Source organism: Euprymna scolopes, chromosome 31 (assembly GCF_053919585.1).
Source record: "Euprymna scolopes isolate OS-2025 chromosome 31, ASM5391958v1, whole genome shotgun sequence".
NCBI lineage: Eukaryota > Metazoa > Mollusca > Cephalopoda > Sepiida > Sepiolidae > Euprymna > Euprymna scolopes.
The window spans coordinates 78,741,673-78,760,382 of NC_136512.1; the positions used below are offsets into that span (position 1 = coordinate 78,741,673).

The window sequence follows — 18,710 nt, forward strand, 5'->3', positions numbered from 1 at the left end:
CATATCGATAGCCTATGGCTGACTTGGATAGCTTCAATTCATTCATAACTGATTTACATCTGCATTCCATATTTGAAAAGGGTGTGTCCTCTATAGTATCAGACCTTACCGAATGGTTAATTGTAGGCATACAACGATTCATACCATCCAAAAAATTCCACCAAAAACTCAACAGCAAGCCATGGTTCTTCCCTGAATGTGCTGCTGCCATCGCACCGAAAAATCATTTTTCCATAGCTACCAAACTAAAGCTGCTTTCATGACTGCCAGCAACAACTGTAAAAGAGTAATATAAATGCAAGAGAGTTATATGCCCAGTCCGTTAAATCCAAAGTAGCTGAATACCGGCTTGGTCCCACCAGTTCTAGCAAATAGCAAACAGGATCCTGAACAGAAGCGTGCGTTCTATCCCAACGCTCATCAATGGACATGGTTCCATCTCGTCAGCATCAGAACAGGCCAAACCATTTGCTAAGAAATTTGCAGCTAATTCTTCCCTAGGCGACAAAGGCCATCAACTCCCCGTATTTCTCCTATAGCAGACAACACGCTATGCAACATACTAATGTCTGTGCGTGAGTTCGTCAAGCTAATCAAGAACCTTGATTCCAGTAAAGCAATTGGCCCTAACGGCATTCCAGTTATAGTGCTGAAAAAGCTCCAACAGAACTTGCCCCCATATTACAAATCTGTTAAAGTGCTGCCTTAAGGAGAAGTGCTTTCCAACATCCTGGAAAACCTCATCAGTATGCCCTGTATTTAAGAATTCAGGCGAAAAGTAATTCCCCTCTCAGTAAACACCAATAAGCCTGATGTGTGTCATGAGTAAGCTGTTGGAATCCATATTAAAAAAAAACAAGTAGTCAACCATCTCAGCAGAAACAACCTTCTTAGTTGCATGCAATATGGTTTCCGCTCTGCAAGATCTACAGCAGATGTGCTAAGAGTTATATCACATAAGATTAGTGAATCTATTGACAAAACATTCCTTTCCAGGGCAATTGTTCGTGACATATCAAAAGCCTTCGATAAGGCATGGCATAAGGGCCTACTTCACAAATTTTCAGCTACGGTATCACTGGAAATATTGTCTCAATTATTAAATCATTTCTCTCCAATAGGTTCATAAGAGTAGTGGTTTAAAGGGCAGAAAACAGAGGCCCACGGTGTACATGTTGGTATCCCTTAGGGGTCAATCCTGGACTCAACTCTCTTCCTGATCTACATCAATGATTACCCAAAGCATATACTTAAATCATTCGTTGACATCTATACTGATGATTCCACCATCTATGGCAACACATCAAATGCCGTAAATGACAAAGTTATCTCTGATTCTCTCTCCTCTTATCTTGAGCGCGTGGTAAAGTGGGGGAAGGGGTGGCTGGTAACTTTTAATGCATCCAAAACCAAGGCTTTATCTTTACATCATCAACGCTCTGATCCTCATCTGGCACCAATGTAAATGGATGGTTCTCATCTTGGGGAGGCTCCATGTTTTGACAAGATTCTGGGTTTGACCTTTACTCCGGATCTGAAATAGAACACGTTCATCAGGTCTGTTACAATGACGCTGGGAAAATGGTGGGATCTTTCTACCGCTCCAGAAGATATCTAACTACTGATGCAAGTCTCTATCTATGTAAAAGACAAGTACGTTCAAGGGTGGAGTACTGCTGCCACAACTGGCAGGAGCTGCTAAAAACAGCCTCTCCTGCCTTAACAGGGTACAAAATAGACTTCGTGGCTTAGTGGGGGGTGTCCTTTTCTCTTCCCTGCAGTCTTTTTCCCACAGAAGAGACGTTGCGAACCTTTCTTTGTTTTATTGTTATTTTCATGGCAAGTACTCGTCCGAGCTCCAATCTCACGAAAAACACCCGTCTATCTGAAAATACCGTGATTAATTTTCCCCATTCATTATCTGTTCCTAAATCCAAACGTAGATTCCATGAGCAGAGCTTCTTTCTTAGAAGTGCACGACTGTGGAACTCTCTTCCGTTTGCCTGTTTCCCACCTGACTACAACTTGGATGTCTTCAAGTTCAACATAAAAAAAATCCTGACAAGCCGCTCTCTTAAGTAAGACCCCAATCAAATATCCAATACTAATGATTACTACGATACTTTCTCATTGATTATTGTATACGCAAAAACACTTATCCTCGAGTGGCTTCCGGGATTTGATAAGTGGTGACTTCCATTTAAAAATATGTGTGTGTATATTTTACTTCTCTAATATATATATATATATATATATATATATATATATATATATACACACACACATATATATATGTGTGTGTGTGTGTATGTGTATTTATTTCATGTTTTTATCAAGGTGCCAGTTTTTGTTTCTGGCGTTGCCCCGGCAATTTCTATAGCACCATTGAGATAAAAAAAATGTGCTGCTGCATGGAATTTTCTGCGCAACTCCAACACATGTATTGATAGATAAGTTGCCTGATATGATATATCCTGATAAATATAGAATACGGTGCTTATTTAGAATAACAGTTAAATGCAAAACAAAAATCATGATTCTACAGTGTACGTATTAGTCACTAAGCGAAGATTCTATATTCCAAAATATTGACTACAAGTGCAATTGTTTCGATTTATTGAAGTAGATTTTATCCATGGCATTTCGAAACAAAAATCAGTCCCCATTATTTATTATGTTAGAAAGTCTGATTGATTGGCAGACAATGGGACAGAATCTCTCTTAATTTGTATTAAAAAATTAAAAAAAAAAAAACGTAATTTTTCTTTTACGAGCTCCAGCCACTCTATTTATATAATATTTTTCTTTGGCAACGCTTAATTAACATAAAGAGCCATTAGTTTGGATGGGGCTTGATTTCCAATAATTTCTCTCACTTTTTTAAACCGTAACATACATGGTATCCAGGGAACAAGTAAGAATATTATTATATAGGTTAAGATAAATTGTATATAATTTTAATAAAATAAAATACGCATCAAATGCGCTTGAAACCATATCACAACTTAATATTAGAAAACAAACACATATTTTACTGGTTTAAAAATTATAAAACAAATATATTTATGAACTATACTCCATCCTTATTGTGCGCTTCTTTTTCTTTATATCAATGTTGTAAATTTCGAGAGCGAAAAGTCACGCATTCTATCTGCAGTGTTGAATTTGGAAATGTTGGAGCAGTGCGGTGGTAACGCGAGAATAACGCCGAGGCTGTGAATTGTATATAGTAACGTTGATTTAATTTGAAAAAATAAAATAAGCATTAACGCGCGGCTATTTACAAACAGAGTTTTCTTTCTCCAATGTTGCAGCATTGCAAAGAAGAAAAATAAAAGAGAAAACAACATACTAAGGATGGAGTATAGCTCCGAAATATATTTGTAATAAATTTCAAACAAGTAAAATATTTCCTAATGTTAAGCTGTGACTTGGGTCCAAGCGCATGTTATGCGTATTTTATTTCATTCAAATTAAATCAACGTTTCTATATAGAATTCGCACTCTTGACGTGAATGTACTTTTGTTATTTGTAAAAAAAAAAAAACTTTTATGAGACTGTTTTTTGTGGACATTCCTTCCTTTAATTATACACTAAATCAGATTATATCGGGTTCAAGCACGTGGTATATTTCCTTTTGTTATGAAAATACCACACATTAAGTTATTTAATAGGAGCTGTATCCACTTCTCCGGCACCAATTTGCAGACGCATTGAACTAATTAATCATTAATGTTCCAAACTACAAGATCTTTGGACGATTACGGAAACTTGATTTCTCCAGGGAATTTTGTTCGTTATATTCTTCCTTTAATAAGGACCCCCTCCCCCTAAAGATAATTATTGCACGTAATAACATTCTTAAGATATGATTAATATGACTATTACATTGATTCACATGAAGGAATTCGTTTAGCCCTATCCTAATAAGACACCTGGATATGCTATACGAACTTGTATCACAAGTATACACTACACGGATAAACACCTGATTACCACCGAAAACCCCACTTTTTTACGCTAGAGGTTCGTATACAGCGAAAATACTTTAACTGTATGATTTCTGTTCACTTGAAAGTTGTGACGTAAATCTTCCATACTATTTCTCTCTTTTTTTGTAAGTGTGCTGCGAAAAGATCCCTTGGTGTTCAATTCCATGGGATTTATCTTTATAAGACTGGCCCCGTATAGTTTCTAACACATCCAAATCGAAATATCGCTTTCTTGTTGTGAACAAAGTCAGAGTTATGGTTAGGGTTGGGATTTTTAATTAAAAATACATTATTCGCATTATTTAAAAATATTCTACTAAATCTGAGATAATCAAGGAGGGTAAGGTAATGTATATATATATATATATATATATATATATATATATATATATATATATATATATATATATAGTCCTGGTCAATATCATAAGACAACTCATGAAAGAAAGCGTTTACGCATATTACCGAATTTTTAATCAAACAAATTGTTGAAAACATTGCCAAAAGGGAAAATATGATAGAAAAAAAATGAAATCTGCTCCATTTGAAACCTTACCCCTGTTCTAATTATTATTTAAAAAAAAAAAATTTCACCTGGTCAAAATGATAAGACCACTTATAATTAATCTAACAAAAGGCAATTACAACTTACTAAAAAGGGTCTCAGCATTTAGTATAGCCTCCATTATTACGAATTACTTCAAAAATTTTCTTCGGCATGCTTGCGACTAAGTTTTTTATCAGTTGCGAAGGAATTTTATCCCATGTACTGAAAACTGAATCAGAAAGTTCCTTTATCGAATAATACTGGGTTCCATCCTTGGACACTTCTTTTGCAATCAATCCCCATAGATTTTCAATGCGATCGAGGTTCGGTGAACATTTTGGATGATCTAACAATTCTATATTATTTGAAGAAAAATATTCTCGTGCTTGTCGAGAAGTGTGTATCGCAACGTTGTCTTCACTACTCGCAAATTTAGGGTCCCAGCTGACGAGAAAGCACCCCAGATAATTAAAGACCCTCCTCCACTACGCCGAGTTGAAAAGTATTTTGGGCAATTTTTTTATCATGCCAATAGTGTTGAAATCCATCTGGACAATCTAGATTAAACTTTTTCTCATCGTAGAAAATTAGATTTCCCACTTCTCTTCATCCCGAGTCTGGTATTTGACGTCATATTTAAGTCGGTTAGTTTTGTGCTGTTCAAGGAGACGTGGTTTCTGCGGTCGCTTTAAATGACTAGAACCCTTCATTTTCAGATACCTTCTGATTGTTTTAGGACTACATTCTGCTGCTATTTTGCTTTTCAATCAACTTCAGCTCATACTGGAGTATTTTTTAAACATCTTTTGATACCGCGATCCAGTGATGGGGTTTGTTTTTATTGTTGACCTGGACGCTTTTTGTTCCCATATTGATCTATATTTCTTAAAAAAATTGCGATGACCATTTTGCTACGATTCACTTCGTTTGCAATGGATCTATGGGATAGTCCACCCCTACTAAGCTCAAAGATCATTACTCTCTCAAACTCTGATAATGGTTTCCAGTTTGCCATTTATAATTTAGGAAGATGGTTTTTATCCACATACAAGTTGCTTTTCGTAACATAGAAAGTTTTCGTATTCATTTTTTCCAAACTAGCCGATTTTATTAAAGTGGTCTGATGATTTTGACCAGGTGAACGTGTTTATTTAAAAAAAAAATGATTAGATCGGGGTTAAGGTTTCGAATGAAGAAGATTTCAATTATTTCGATCATATTTTCTCTTTTGGCAATGGTTTCAACAATTTGTTTGATTAAAATTTGATATCATGCGTAAACGCTTACTTTCTTCAGTGGTGTCATGATTTGAACCTACTGCTACTGCTACCATGTATCCCAGTACAACCTGCCTCATGGTCGGGTTACAGCCGACTAAACTGGTTCCCCCACCAGACATGTTTGGTGAGGAGGGCGGCTAGTCTCCCTGAAGGATTAAAAACCAGACCTTCTAAAGGGCGAATTAACTCATTTTCTGGGTCAATGGCCAACTAGCACCGTGTATATTTGTGTGTGTGTATATGTGCGTTGGGGTGGAGAGGGCTCCCGTAAGCCGTGGTGAAGGCAACCTTTCTCTCTGATTTAAAAAAAAACAGAAAGCGGAAGACCATTACCCGCATTAAGCTGGTCCGCAGTTTAATTTGTTGCTGGCTATCTTGCTCTTGCTTGTTGCTGGATCTCAACATTTTGAACCGAGAGAGAGACTTAGCTGTCGTACAAAGCTAAGACTATATAACATCATATGTGTATAGATACTCCCTCAGCCATTTGGGTTCATGGATTTTAAATGTCTGAGGGAGTGGCACTCGTCTGACAAGACGTTGCAATCAACATATATATGTATATATATATATGTATATATATGTATATATATATACATAAATATATATATATATATATATATATATATATATATATATATATATATATATATATATATATATATCAGATATATTATATTTGAGATCTCCCGTACAGAGAATCTGAGAGAGAAATAGGTACAAGGAAAAGGGGAACACATTCTTATTATAAGCTCTATCTCCTATTTGGTTTTATCCAGATTTTACATCTGGTTGAGAGTTCTTTATAAATATTAATTCTTTAACATTTATAATATACTTTAGTTTTACTATCTTAGATGCTTTTGGTAAACTTTACTGTATTTTATACACACACACACATACACACACATGTATATATTCACACACATATATGTACATATATACACATATGTATATATACACATATATATATATATGCATAGATATTCATATAATGCATATAAGCGACGATATCAAAACATCGTTAAACTCACTACTCGTTCAAGCAGCCGCCAATAGCGTAATGATTAGAAGCCTTGACTGCCGTATAAACGGTCGGGTTTCAATCCTGGCTTGAGGTGGTTGCCTGTCTAGCCGCACTGATGAGCTGTGAAACAGCGAAACAGTACTGTATGTGGATGACTATATATATATATATATATATATATATATATATATATACATATATAAATTACAGTTAAATTTACAAAATGATCCAAGATTGTAAAACCAAAGTATATTATAAATAATAAAAAAATATTATTTATGAAGTAATCTCAACCAGATATGAACTAACATTAATAAAAAAGTTAACCTAGATTTAATCAAGTCAAGGCACTAGATATCTAAGCTAAATAGCACACACATAGGAACGGTCAATGGCGGTCAAATCGGCCTTTGTCTTGTAAGTGCCTGCTCATTGGATAATTAGGAAGGGTGCGGTGGATATTAGAAAGTTGATTTTCTTACTAAAAACTCAATAGAAGCTGCATATATTAAAACGCGAGACAACCACAAAATTCTCGCATAAACCTGGGGAATATTAGAGACGTGGAATAGTCAATGTAGCTTAAGCGCCATATATATTTTATAACTTACTATATATATATATATATATATATACATATATATATATGTATGTATGTATGTATATATATACATATATATATATATATATATATATATATGCACATATAAGAGCAAATAGTTAATAGAGTATGTTAAAAACACTTTGAAAAATACTTAAACATATTTATTCTGAAAACTAACCACGTAATAAGTGGATAGTTCTTAATCCGCGGAGTTTCGAAGAAATTCTTTCCATTCTCATCAGAGGGTAGGAAATTAGCAAAATGCGGGATCTGATGTTGCATACAAAAGTATTTGATGAAACTGCAAGTAAGTCACACATCTTATTTGATAACAAAACGTGAATCAGAGGGAATATGGTGACGAAAAAGGTGATTTCACGTCAATGGATAGTCAGGTTAAAGCGAAAGCACCCAATGACGATAAAATACAAAAATGTTAGTCCAGGAAAGTGTATTTAATTTTCCATTCGCACAAGTAAAAGTAAGATTAATCGATATACAATAGTCAATATAATTCTAGCGTTTTTAACATAGGTAATGGAATTTTTGTAAGTTGAATTACATAGGGGGACGTTTCATGAATTACTTGTTTACATTGGACTTGAAGGCAATAAGAGTGTAATCAGCTGGAAAGCAGGCCAACGAAAGAGAGTTCCACAGGCGTGTCGTTCTAAGAAAGAAACTCAGCTCATGGAATCTACATTTAGGTTTAATCACAGATAAAGAGTGAGGGAAATTATTGGTAGTGATTAAGGCTAGACGTGTGTTGTTCGTAAATGTTTTGTGAGGGGGACCATAGATTGGAGCTACCAGGAAAATAATGATAAAACAAAGACATGCTCGCGATATCTCTTCTGTTAGAGAGAGCTTGCAGGGAAGAGAAACGGGCATCCTCCACTAAGCTACAAAGACTGTTTTAAACTCTGTGAAGTCAGAATAATTCTTTTAGCAACTCAAGCCAAGATGTGGCAACAGGTTACTCTCATTGACCGTACTTTGCCTCTATATAGGTGGAGAATTGCATCAGAAGTGAGATATCTACTAAAGAGGTAGAAAGATACATTTTTCCATCGATATTGGCGACGGATTTGATATACGTTTTCTATTCCAGATCGGGTGTAAATTCAAGCCCGAAAGCTTATCGACACATCGAGCCTCCCCAAAACGAGAGCCATTCTTTTCAATTCATGCGAGATTCGCATTAGTGCGTTGATGATATAAGGATTAGATGCGTTAAATGTAACGAGCCCCCCTTTTTCTTTGTACCATGCACTTGAGATCAGAGGAGAGAGAATAAGAGAGAACTTGGTTGTTTACTGTCTTTGATGTGCTACCATAATTGGGGTGTCGTCAGCATAAATGTCTACGAATGATGACAGGATGTCATTTGGAAGATCATTAATGCATATTAGCTAAACAGTTGGGACCAGGATATACCTCTGAGGGTCCACAGCGTTAATACCGTGGGATTAAGAGCCCGGCCCCTCAACGACTACTCTGATGAACCGATGTGAAAAATGATTTAATAATTGAGAAGACATTTCTGGCTTTACCATAGCCGGAAGCACTAGTGAAGTTAATCTTTGGGTCATACCTTATCAAAAACCTTTAATATGTCAAGAGCAATTGCCTTGGAGAGGAAGAATCTGTCGAGAGAGTAACTAATTTTGTAGGATAAAAGTGTTAGCACGTCAGCTGTAGATCTAGCAGAACGGAAATCATAATGCATGTCATTAAAAAGGTTATTTTTGTTGAGATGGTTGACTACTTCTCTATTTAACACAGATTCCGGTCACTTACTCATGACGGACAGGAAACTTATTGGCCTGTACTGAGAAGGAGATGAACGATCACCTAAATTCTTAAATACAGAGCATACTGATGAGATTTTCCGTCGGGTTGAGGAGCATTTCTCATTAAGACAACGTTTTAATAATTTTGAGATTTTTTAGCATTATACTTGGAATATCGTCAGGGGCAGTTGCTTTACTGGAATCAAGGTTATTGATTAGCTTGTAAACACTACATACAGATATTTTTTATGGCGCATAGCATGTTTTCAGTTACACCAGGAACTTCTGCGGTTGACGGCCTTTGGTCGTTAAGGGTATAATGAGCTGCAAAGGTATTGGCAAAGAGTTTGACTTTGCCTCATGCTGATAAGATTACCTAAGGAGCATTGATTATATTTGGGATAGAGCACACGCTCCTGTTTAGGATATTGTTTGCTATTTGCGAGAACTGATAGAAACCAAGCCGCTGCTAAGCTACTCTTGAGTTGACGGATTGAGCGTACGAATCTCTCGCGTTCTTTATCACTTTTTTACTTTTGTTGCTGGCGGTCCTGAAATTAGCTTTAGTTTCAGTACGGCTATTACGTTCGAAGCAATGGAAAAACTGATTTCGGTACGTAATGGCAGGAGCACATTTTAGAGACAACCATGGCTGGCAGTAAGGTTTTTGCTGCAACATTTTCCAGGGTTTTAATCGTTGTATACCTAAAATTAACCATTTTTCAGGTATGATACCATAGAGGACAATTTCTTTTTAAACGTGGAACGCAGAGGTAGATCGTATATAAATATACGGAAGGTCTCCCAGTCAGCAATAGAGTTTCGATATACTGTACGATACAGAGGTACGTCTGGGGGCCTATTACATCTTGGTTTTAACTTAACTGATACGGCAGAGTGGACAAAAGACCCCAGTTGAGAGAGAACGGAAGATGAAACGAGCTCAGGGCAAGTTGTGAGAAAAAAACATCTAGGAGACTTGCGTACTGGCCGTCAGTGTCGGGCACACGGGTGGGCCCGTGGAAATTCTGAGTGAGGTTATATTCAATGGAGTAATCGTGCAGAAGCTCCCCTCGTCGTCGGAATTGTTTGAGTGAGTAAACCATTCCACATTGTGAACATTGAAGTCTCCACAGACGCGAATGTTTGCGTAAGGATACGTAGACAGAGCGTGGCCAATCCTCTCAGATATGCTTTTAAAGATATTAATTCCACTGTTATGGGGATGAAAGAGTAGAAATATAAGCGCAGTAGTGTAGGCCAGTGCATCTCGGAATCACATATAGGGTCAATTTGGATTTTCTCTGTAGATGTCACTGCCCCATGGAAAGCCGTCTTTAATGTAAGCACATACTCTGTTCATGGCGATCATAGGGGTCGGATTAAGAGGTTAAGTTTAAGTATCCTTAATTATGAACTCATCGAGGGAAGTAGTCGGTCCAATGCCAGTTACGCTTAGAATAATAGATATTGGTTTGTCTCCTGTAATAGAGTTTACAAGTGTGGAAGGTAGGAACGTGGACGTCTACTGTTGGAGGAGGAAAGATGGTAGTGGGAATCTACGTTGGAAGTTGAGGATCTGGGTTTAATCGAGTATTTTTCTGGAAACCTTTCATGATTGAGATTTGGGATTTGTGGAATAGGTCGGCAGACTAGCTTACAGCAGGTATGAGCCAGAATGTAAAATAAAAAGAAACGAAGTATTTAATTTTATTTAATTTTTTTTGTAGCACATGATAAGGTAAAGCCGTGACAATTCCCCATTAATATGGCATCGAGAGAGCCCACCGGAAGCTACTGCTGACTGTTGATAAGACAGCATCCTTAGTGATTAATCCAAGGTTCGGGTCCTTGACTATCAGGCGGATGACGTCAGCCCAGTTGAAACATTTAATTTACTAGTGACATGACCATAAGGATAGACAAAAGAAACAGAAGTTCCAGCATCTCTGGCGATTGTTCACACAAAATACTGCCAACATAGAATACAGATTTTCCTACTCCCTTTGTCAGAAAAATAACTCATTGTATTAAATGAGGATTGATAGAGAAATAACGATACGCGAGAGTTACGAGAGCTGCCGATAACGCAGCCACAAAGCATTGTCTACACTGTATTAAACAAAAATAGAATTAAAGGACTTATTATTATTATTTACTTAGTATAAGTCAGTAGCTCTTTTGCAAAATTGAAGCAATTATTTTAAGATGCCTTCCCTCCCATATTAAAGCGTATGTGTATTGTGGAATCAACATAACACTGTTAATAATTGATTTCATAATAATTTTCATTTCTTCTCTTTTTTCAAAATTCTTGATAGATTTTTATTTTTTGTACTAAGAAAAATAAACGTATATATTAAACAAGATATATTAAAATAAAATTATACAATAAACAGAATTTTGCACAAAAATAAACCGGTGTGAATTGCCCAGTATTAAAACAGTGCCCTCAACCTTAAGTCCGGAAAAGGACATCTTACATAGGCGGCATTGAATACAGCGTTCGATTTGGTCAGCAAAAAAGTAAAAACAATAAAATAAATATACATTAAGAATATATATGCATATATATATGTACATATATATATATATATATATATATATATATATATATATATATATATATATACACTACCAAAAGTACCCGTCGTTGATTGGGTCCAAAAAGAGCTTACAAAAAATGGACTCTGATTTATGAAAGTATGACTGGTTATGAAAATAAAGGTTGTAAAGAGATAGCTTCGAATTTGGGGGTATCAAAACCAAAGCAAAATATGATGCAAGTAAAAATAAAATAGATAAGCCCCATAATTTATTATACCATACCTGTTCACACTGAAGCACTTATCACAATATTCTGTGGATCTATATTAAAGCACCTTGTTAAACTTTGTAACATATTTCCATTCTATGGAGGTCAGGTGCGAACGTACACCCCATAATTTTATTATGCCATATTTCTTCAAACTGAAACAATTATCAAAATATACTTACGCAGATAGATATGGAAAGTCTTTATTAAGTTTGTGCCTATTTCCATTCTATGGAGGCCATGCGCGAACGCAGACCCCACAATTTTATTATACCATCCCAATTTAAGGTAAAACATACGTATCAATGTGTTCTTATGTACATCTATATCAAAAACACTTGTAAATCTGTTTTTTTTTCATTTTAAAATGTTTACCATGCGTTGTGGATTAGGCGCGAACGAAGATCCCACAATTTTAATGAACCACCGTTCTGCCAGATAAAACATACCCACGACTGTGTCTCGATACATCTTCTATAATTATATTTAATCAGTTTTTTTTTTTTAATAATCAACCATATAGGAGCCTATTCGTGTCCAGACACACACACACAACCACACACACAGACATTCAGTTTTATATTATAGATGCCCACATTAATCTTATATGATAAGAATGGCATTATTTAGCATGTATGTTTGTGTGTTTGTATGCCTGCTTATAATAAGCAAAATGAACATTTAAACGTTCATTTCTTCTTGATTAACGTTATCCAGGATAAATGATTCTAAAAATCTATTAAAACGTCATTCTAGATTGATCAACTTCTGACAGTAGATTAGTCTTTACGCACTCATTAATCACAATGATACTAACAAAAAATTAAAACGTATAAACGTACCCGATTATTTATATAATACAAACAGAGGAGACTTTCAGGGATGTATTCTGCTAATATAGTGTTATTGCTTTCCATTTTTGTTTGTTAGATAAAGTGTTATTGCGTGTCTGTTTTATTGTCTTGTTCATGTATATGTAACTAAGCGTATTTCCTTGCATATAAAGGTGAAACATTAAATCGGTAGCCAAAAAAAAACAACACTACTATTTAATTTAAAACTTTTATTGAAAAAAAATATTCAGATTAATTGATTATGTAATATTGCTGAAATGTATTAATTGTAGCCATCTTCAGTCTCCATCATGACATTGAGACGAGTCCGGAACTGGAAGCGATGATGAGGCTTGCTTTGATGTTGTGGGAGGTCATGTTGGTGATTTTCACGACGTATGACCAAATGAAGTTATCCAATTGGTACAGGTTTTGAGGAGAGGTACAGTAAGTCATGGATATGAAGTAGTATCACCGACCCTGAAGTCAAGCGTTGGACTTTTGGGCCAGTTCTGGATCTTTCCCGACACTCGTCGTTTGCCTGATCGAACCTGCTGGTCAGTACACGCTTCAGCACATCCAGCTTCAATTTTGTATTGACATTAAAGTCGACTTCGGAGATGTGAGATTACATTATTTGGTCCTAACGTGAACCAATATATGAAAAAAAAACATAACAGTGGCCAAAATTTCGTTGCCATATGCTCTGAAGTGTTTACCCGTTCGGATATACATATTGAGAGTCCTGACAATGGTTAGGTTATCATAGCTTGGATAAGTACATTGAAACATCTCCCAACTCGGTCTGTATTGCATTGTGTTACATCAAGGTGATAAAAGTATGTTTGGTTTGGGGATTTTTGCACAACTAGCAAACTAATAGATAGTAAGCAAACAAAATGTCGTTCTCATCAAACGGAAATGGAATTATATCATTTTTTCTGAGGCAACAATCTTATGATTCAACTGTGTACACTAGGAGGTTTTATGTATGAGGACATATAACATTATTATTTAATGTTATACCGATAGGCAAGGTGTTATAAAAATTCAAATTGGAATATTTGTATATAGTTCTATTGGTTTATTTTCGTTTTTACTATGAACAGCCCTTTCGTTTTTCTCATAATTTAAATAAAATTAATTTTGGAGTCAAAATATGCATGTAAGAGATTACATGTAAATTATACAAAACTGAGACATTTGGCTTTCAAAAAAAATTGTTTTTTAAATAAAAAACCCGAAAATCCGTAATATCGAAATGAATGTAATTGGCGGCTATTGCGGAGAACATATAGAGTAAAACGAGAAAATGGTGTACCTATATGCGACCGTATACAAATTATCGAGATGAAGAATATTAGATATAATGTAACCCTTTTAAAACCACGCATATGCAAGCTTACGATCATTTACTAAGCAGACCTTGCATACAGTAACACAATATGGATATTAATAATGAACCCCCATATATATATATATATATATATATATATATATATATATATATATAAATATATATACATATATATATATGTATACATATATATGTATGTATATATATATATATATATAGAGAGAGAGAGAGAGAAAGAGAGAGAGAAAGAGATAGAGGTAGACATAGCGAGAAAGAGACAGAGAGAGTGATGGGTAATATCGAAAAAGGAGATAAACTTATTGAAATGTATTCTTTGTCTTGCATATAATACAAATTCTTTATTTTAAATTTAACCATTTCAAACCATAAACTTTAAATTACTAAATTATGATCTATTTGTTCCATCTTGTATATTGACCGATCTCCATTTAGCTGGGAGTGTCTTTATAAAATATTAAAGCAAATAACATTTTGTAATACCTGGATTGCCATATCAGTACATCTATTGCATTACATTATTTTGAAGTATACATACACCCCCAACACACACATATATATATATATATATATATATATATATATATATATATATATATATATATATATATATATATATATCTGAAGTATATATATATATATATATATATATATATATATATATGTATATATACACTCTGTATTTGTATTTACATGAGCAATAATGTGTACTTAACACAGACATGAGCATGCTTCGGTTAACTTGCTGGCTGAAACACGCTCATGACTGTGTAGCAACATATTGTGGTCATTTAAAAATAAAGAGTATTGTGCTCAACTTTGGTATTGAGCACTCTTGTATTAACTTTATAAAACTTTATCGGTTACATAACCTCTGTGAAAATATAACCTCAGATTACATATATATATATATATATATATATATATATATATATATATATATATATATATATATATATATATATATATATATATATAATAGGACAACAAGAATATGAAATGAAGTCAAAAACTATATATTGGTAGATATAGAATGGTTCATTTACTGAATAATGGAATATAAGCAAAATTTGGGGGATAAAAGGAACTCTTTATGCCAGGGTATTTAGAAGCCTAATGTTTCTCATCAGAAGAGTAGAGAAGGTGCTAAGTAGCATGGGGAAGATGTGTTGTATAGCATGGGTTCATTACGGACGAAGAAAATCAAGAGGAATTATAGAATGTTGGGGGAATCTTTATTGTAATAAATAAAGGAGAAGCGTGTTATATATAGTATGATATATAAGAGTGTATGTGGTCTTTAACATAGTGTTGAGTTTAAGGAGTATATGTTTTAGGGTTAAATTGGGAGTGGATTGTTGCCGCGTGGTAATTTATTTTAACGGTTCGTGGGGTGTCTATTATCTATGGAGTGGTGTTTTTGACAGGTGTAACCTAAACGGCTAAAGGCGGCTATAAGATATCTTATAATTGTTATGGTGGTATGCAAGGTTTTAATATTGATTAGGTAATATGTGGCAATAGTTTTAATTTCCTTCTGTTATGATATAGGGAGTATGATTATAAGGGGGCGTTCGGAGGATCGGATGGCAATGTCTATGAGTGCGTTTAACTGGAAACAAAATGTTTAAGGATACATATAGTTGGCAAGATGGAAGAGTAAGGAGAGATTTACTACTCATAAAAGTGGTAAAAATAACAACAATAGTAGAGTCGCCGAGGAAATTAAGCCGGTGTCGCCGACGGAAAACAACTTTCAAAACAAAGAAATAAAGTATAAGTAAAAAAAAATATTTGTTCCCCCTCCCCGTAAAACTAATTTTAACAAACTCGAAAGTACACTTTGTTTTCTTTTAAGAGTTGTTTTTATATAAGAACATATGATTGCGTTTTCTTTATTAAAACCGTGATACTCATTAGTGTTTTGCATTAAACTAACAACTTATTTAAACAAAAAAGTTAATTTTCACTTTTGGTCCACCCACCTCCACAATTTTAAAAATAAGTAAGTAACGGTTGTTTATTCTGAAAGCTGTTCTCAACATGGGGAGAACAGGGGTATTTATTCCAAAAACCGTTTTTTACATGGGGAGGTGTCGCCGATGAAGAACAACCTTCAAAACAAAGAAATAGAGCATCAGTAACCCCCCACCCCCGATCAAACTTATTTTAACCAACATGAAAGTACACTTTTTATTTCGGAGTTGTTTTTATATGAGAAAAAATGATTGCTTTTTCTTTATTAAAATCGTTGTAGTTACGCGTTGTGCTTTTAACTAACTATTATTTGAAACAAAAAAGTTAATTTTTACTTCAGGTCCACCTCCACAATTTTTGACATAGGTAGGTAGCGGTGGCTTATTCCGAAAGCCGTTCTTAAAATGGGGAGGACGGGGGTATTTATTCCAAAAACCGTTTTTTACATGACGAGGTAAGGCGTGTTTATTCGGAAAGCCGATCTTTAACATGGGAAGGTTGAGGGTGTTCATTCTTAATTCCGTTCTTACCATGGGGAGATTGTCGGTTTTTATTCCAAAATCGGTCTTATTATTGGGAGGTTGGGGTGTTTATTCACTGCCAGATAAATTCGGTGGGTTCTTGCTCAGTTTTACAGAGGTTTTAGCATTTTACTTATTTTCCCAAACTTAACATATTTAACAGAGTCCACGCCCATTTGTCTGTTTCAAATACATCGATAAACAGTGTGTCCTTTTCCGAGCTGATTAAAGCTTTTACATTAAATAAAAACACTAACAAATTATACAGTTATGTAGAAACGTAACTTACCTTACCTTTGCTTTCATTTATTTGTTTTTGGTCAACGTTTAGAATATGTGTATATTACCCCCCACACACGCACACCAAAATATTATTTGAAACGTAACATTTTTGATTACAAAAACCACAAAAAACAATCGATTAGCCGTTTCAACATTTTAGCAACGTTCAATCCAATGACTGCTCGTCGAACCCAAGCCCTGATTGATTGAAACTCCTAATGATTAAGGTCAGCTTCTTCTTTTGTTCATTTTCCTAATTTTTAAACACTTTTGGAATGGATTGCTGTACTAAGAATATGAGAAAGATGAAATTTCTCTTATTTTTAGATTTGTCCATTACACCTAATTTAGCCGCAGCAACGCGTGGCAGGGTATATATATATATATATATATATATATATATATATATATATATATATATATATATATATATATATATATATATATATATGAAGGCTTCCATCAGTCTTGACAGACTATGGATACCCACTGTAAGGGTGCCTGCGCGTGAAATTTGTGTGGCAAGACTTGCGCAACCTCTAACCACGACTCTCCTGAGTCAACATTGTTGCATACCAGTGGCAAGTTGATGTACAAGACGACTGGAAACAATGCCGAGATAAGCGGAGAGCACATACAGCGCCTAGAATTCCCAAATGGTCACCCATCTGGTATTAGCCAGGCTCAACGTTGCTTAACTTCGGTGATCTGACGTGAACCGGTGTGTCAACGTGATTATGCCGTATATATATATATATATATATATATATATATATATATATATATATATATATATATATATATATGTGTGTGTGTGTGTGTGTGTATGTGTGTGTGTGTGTGTATGTGGGTGGGGGTGGGTGTGCGTGCGTGTGTGGGGTGTATACGTGTGAGTATGTGTATGTGTATGTGTGTGTATTTATCGAGGCATAGCGTGGTCTGGATAAATAGTTCATGATCACTCGTAGCATAGGAAAAAGCGTACAATATTCGAATTTATTGGAACCAGTTCTGTGTTAGAAGATCCCTTTTTTATTGGAGTCAACACTCGTGGAATGTTTATGGTTTGACGTACGACGTCCAGATACTAAATCAATAAGAGGCGGAGAAGATGCAAGAATACAATGATGATAGATGGCAGCACATAAAATTAGAACCCGGATGATATATGCTTCGGAGATTTTTCTCTTATAACAAAGTGCACCGCTCGATAAAAGACCACGCGACGATAAAACCTGCGATAATGTTGTGTAATAATTAATTGTCTTTTTCGCTTTATTCCATATTATCATGACGTGTTTTCTTACTTTTCCTATATGGAAGTTTCTTTGAAGAAATGTAAGATATAACTCAGTTTTACTAATCTTTTTTCTTGGAGTATTAAACAAGGTAAGGAATTTGGATTTTTTTTTAATGAAGATTACTTCGTGTTTCTTTTTTCTCTTTTTATTCTCTCTCTTTCGCCATCTTTCTACATCTCTCTCTCTCTCTCTCTCTCTCTCTCTCTACAGCCTACATAAAATGCACTCTGATTTATGAAAGTATGATAGGTTAAGAAAAGGAAGGTTTGTAAGGACATAGCTTCGAATTTGGGGGTATCAAAACCAAAACAAAATATGATGAAAGTAAATATAAAATAGATACACCACATCATTTATTATAC

General features: G+C 34.9%; 1 pseudogene; it reads right to left on the reverse strand.

Annotated features, from left to right (window-relative positions):
• Positions 1 to 17,678: 17,678 nt before the first annotated feature.
• LOC145255872 (5S ribosomal RNA) lies at positions 17,679 to 17,795 on the reverse strand (annotated as a pseudogene).
• Positions 17,796 to 18,710: the final 915 nt, after the last annotated feature.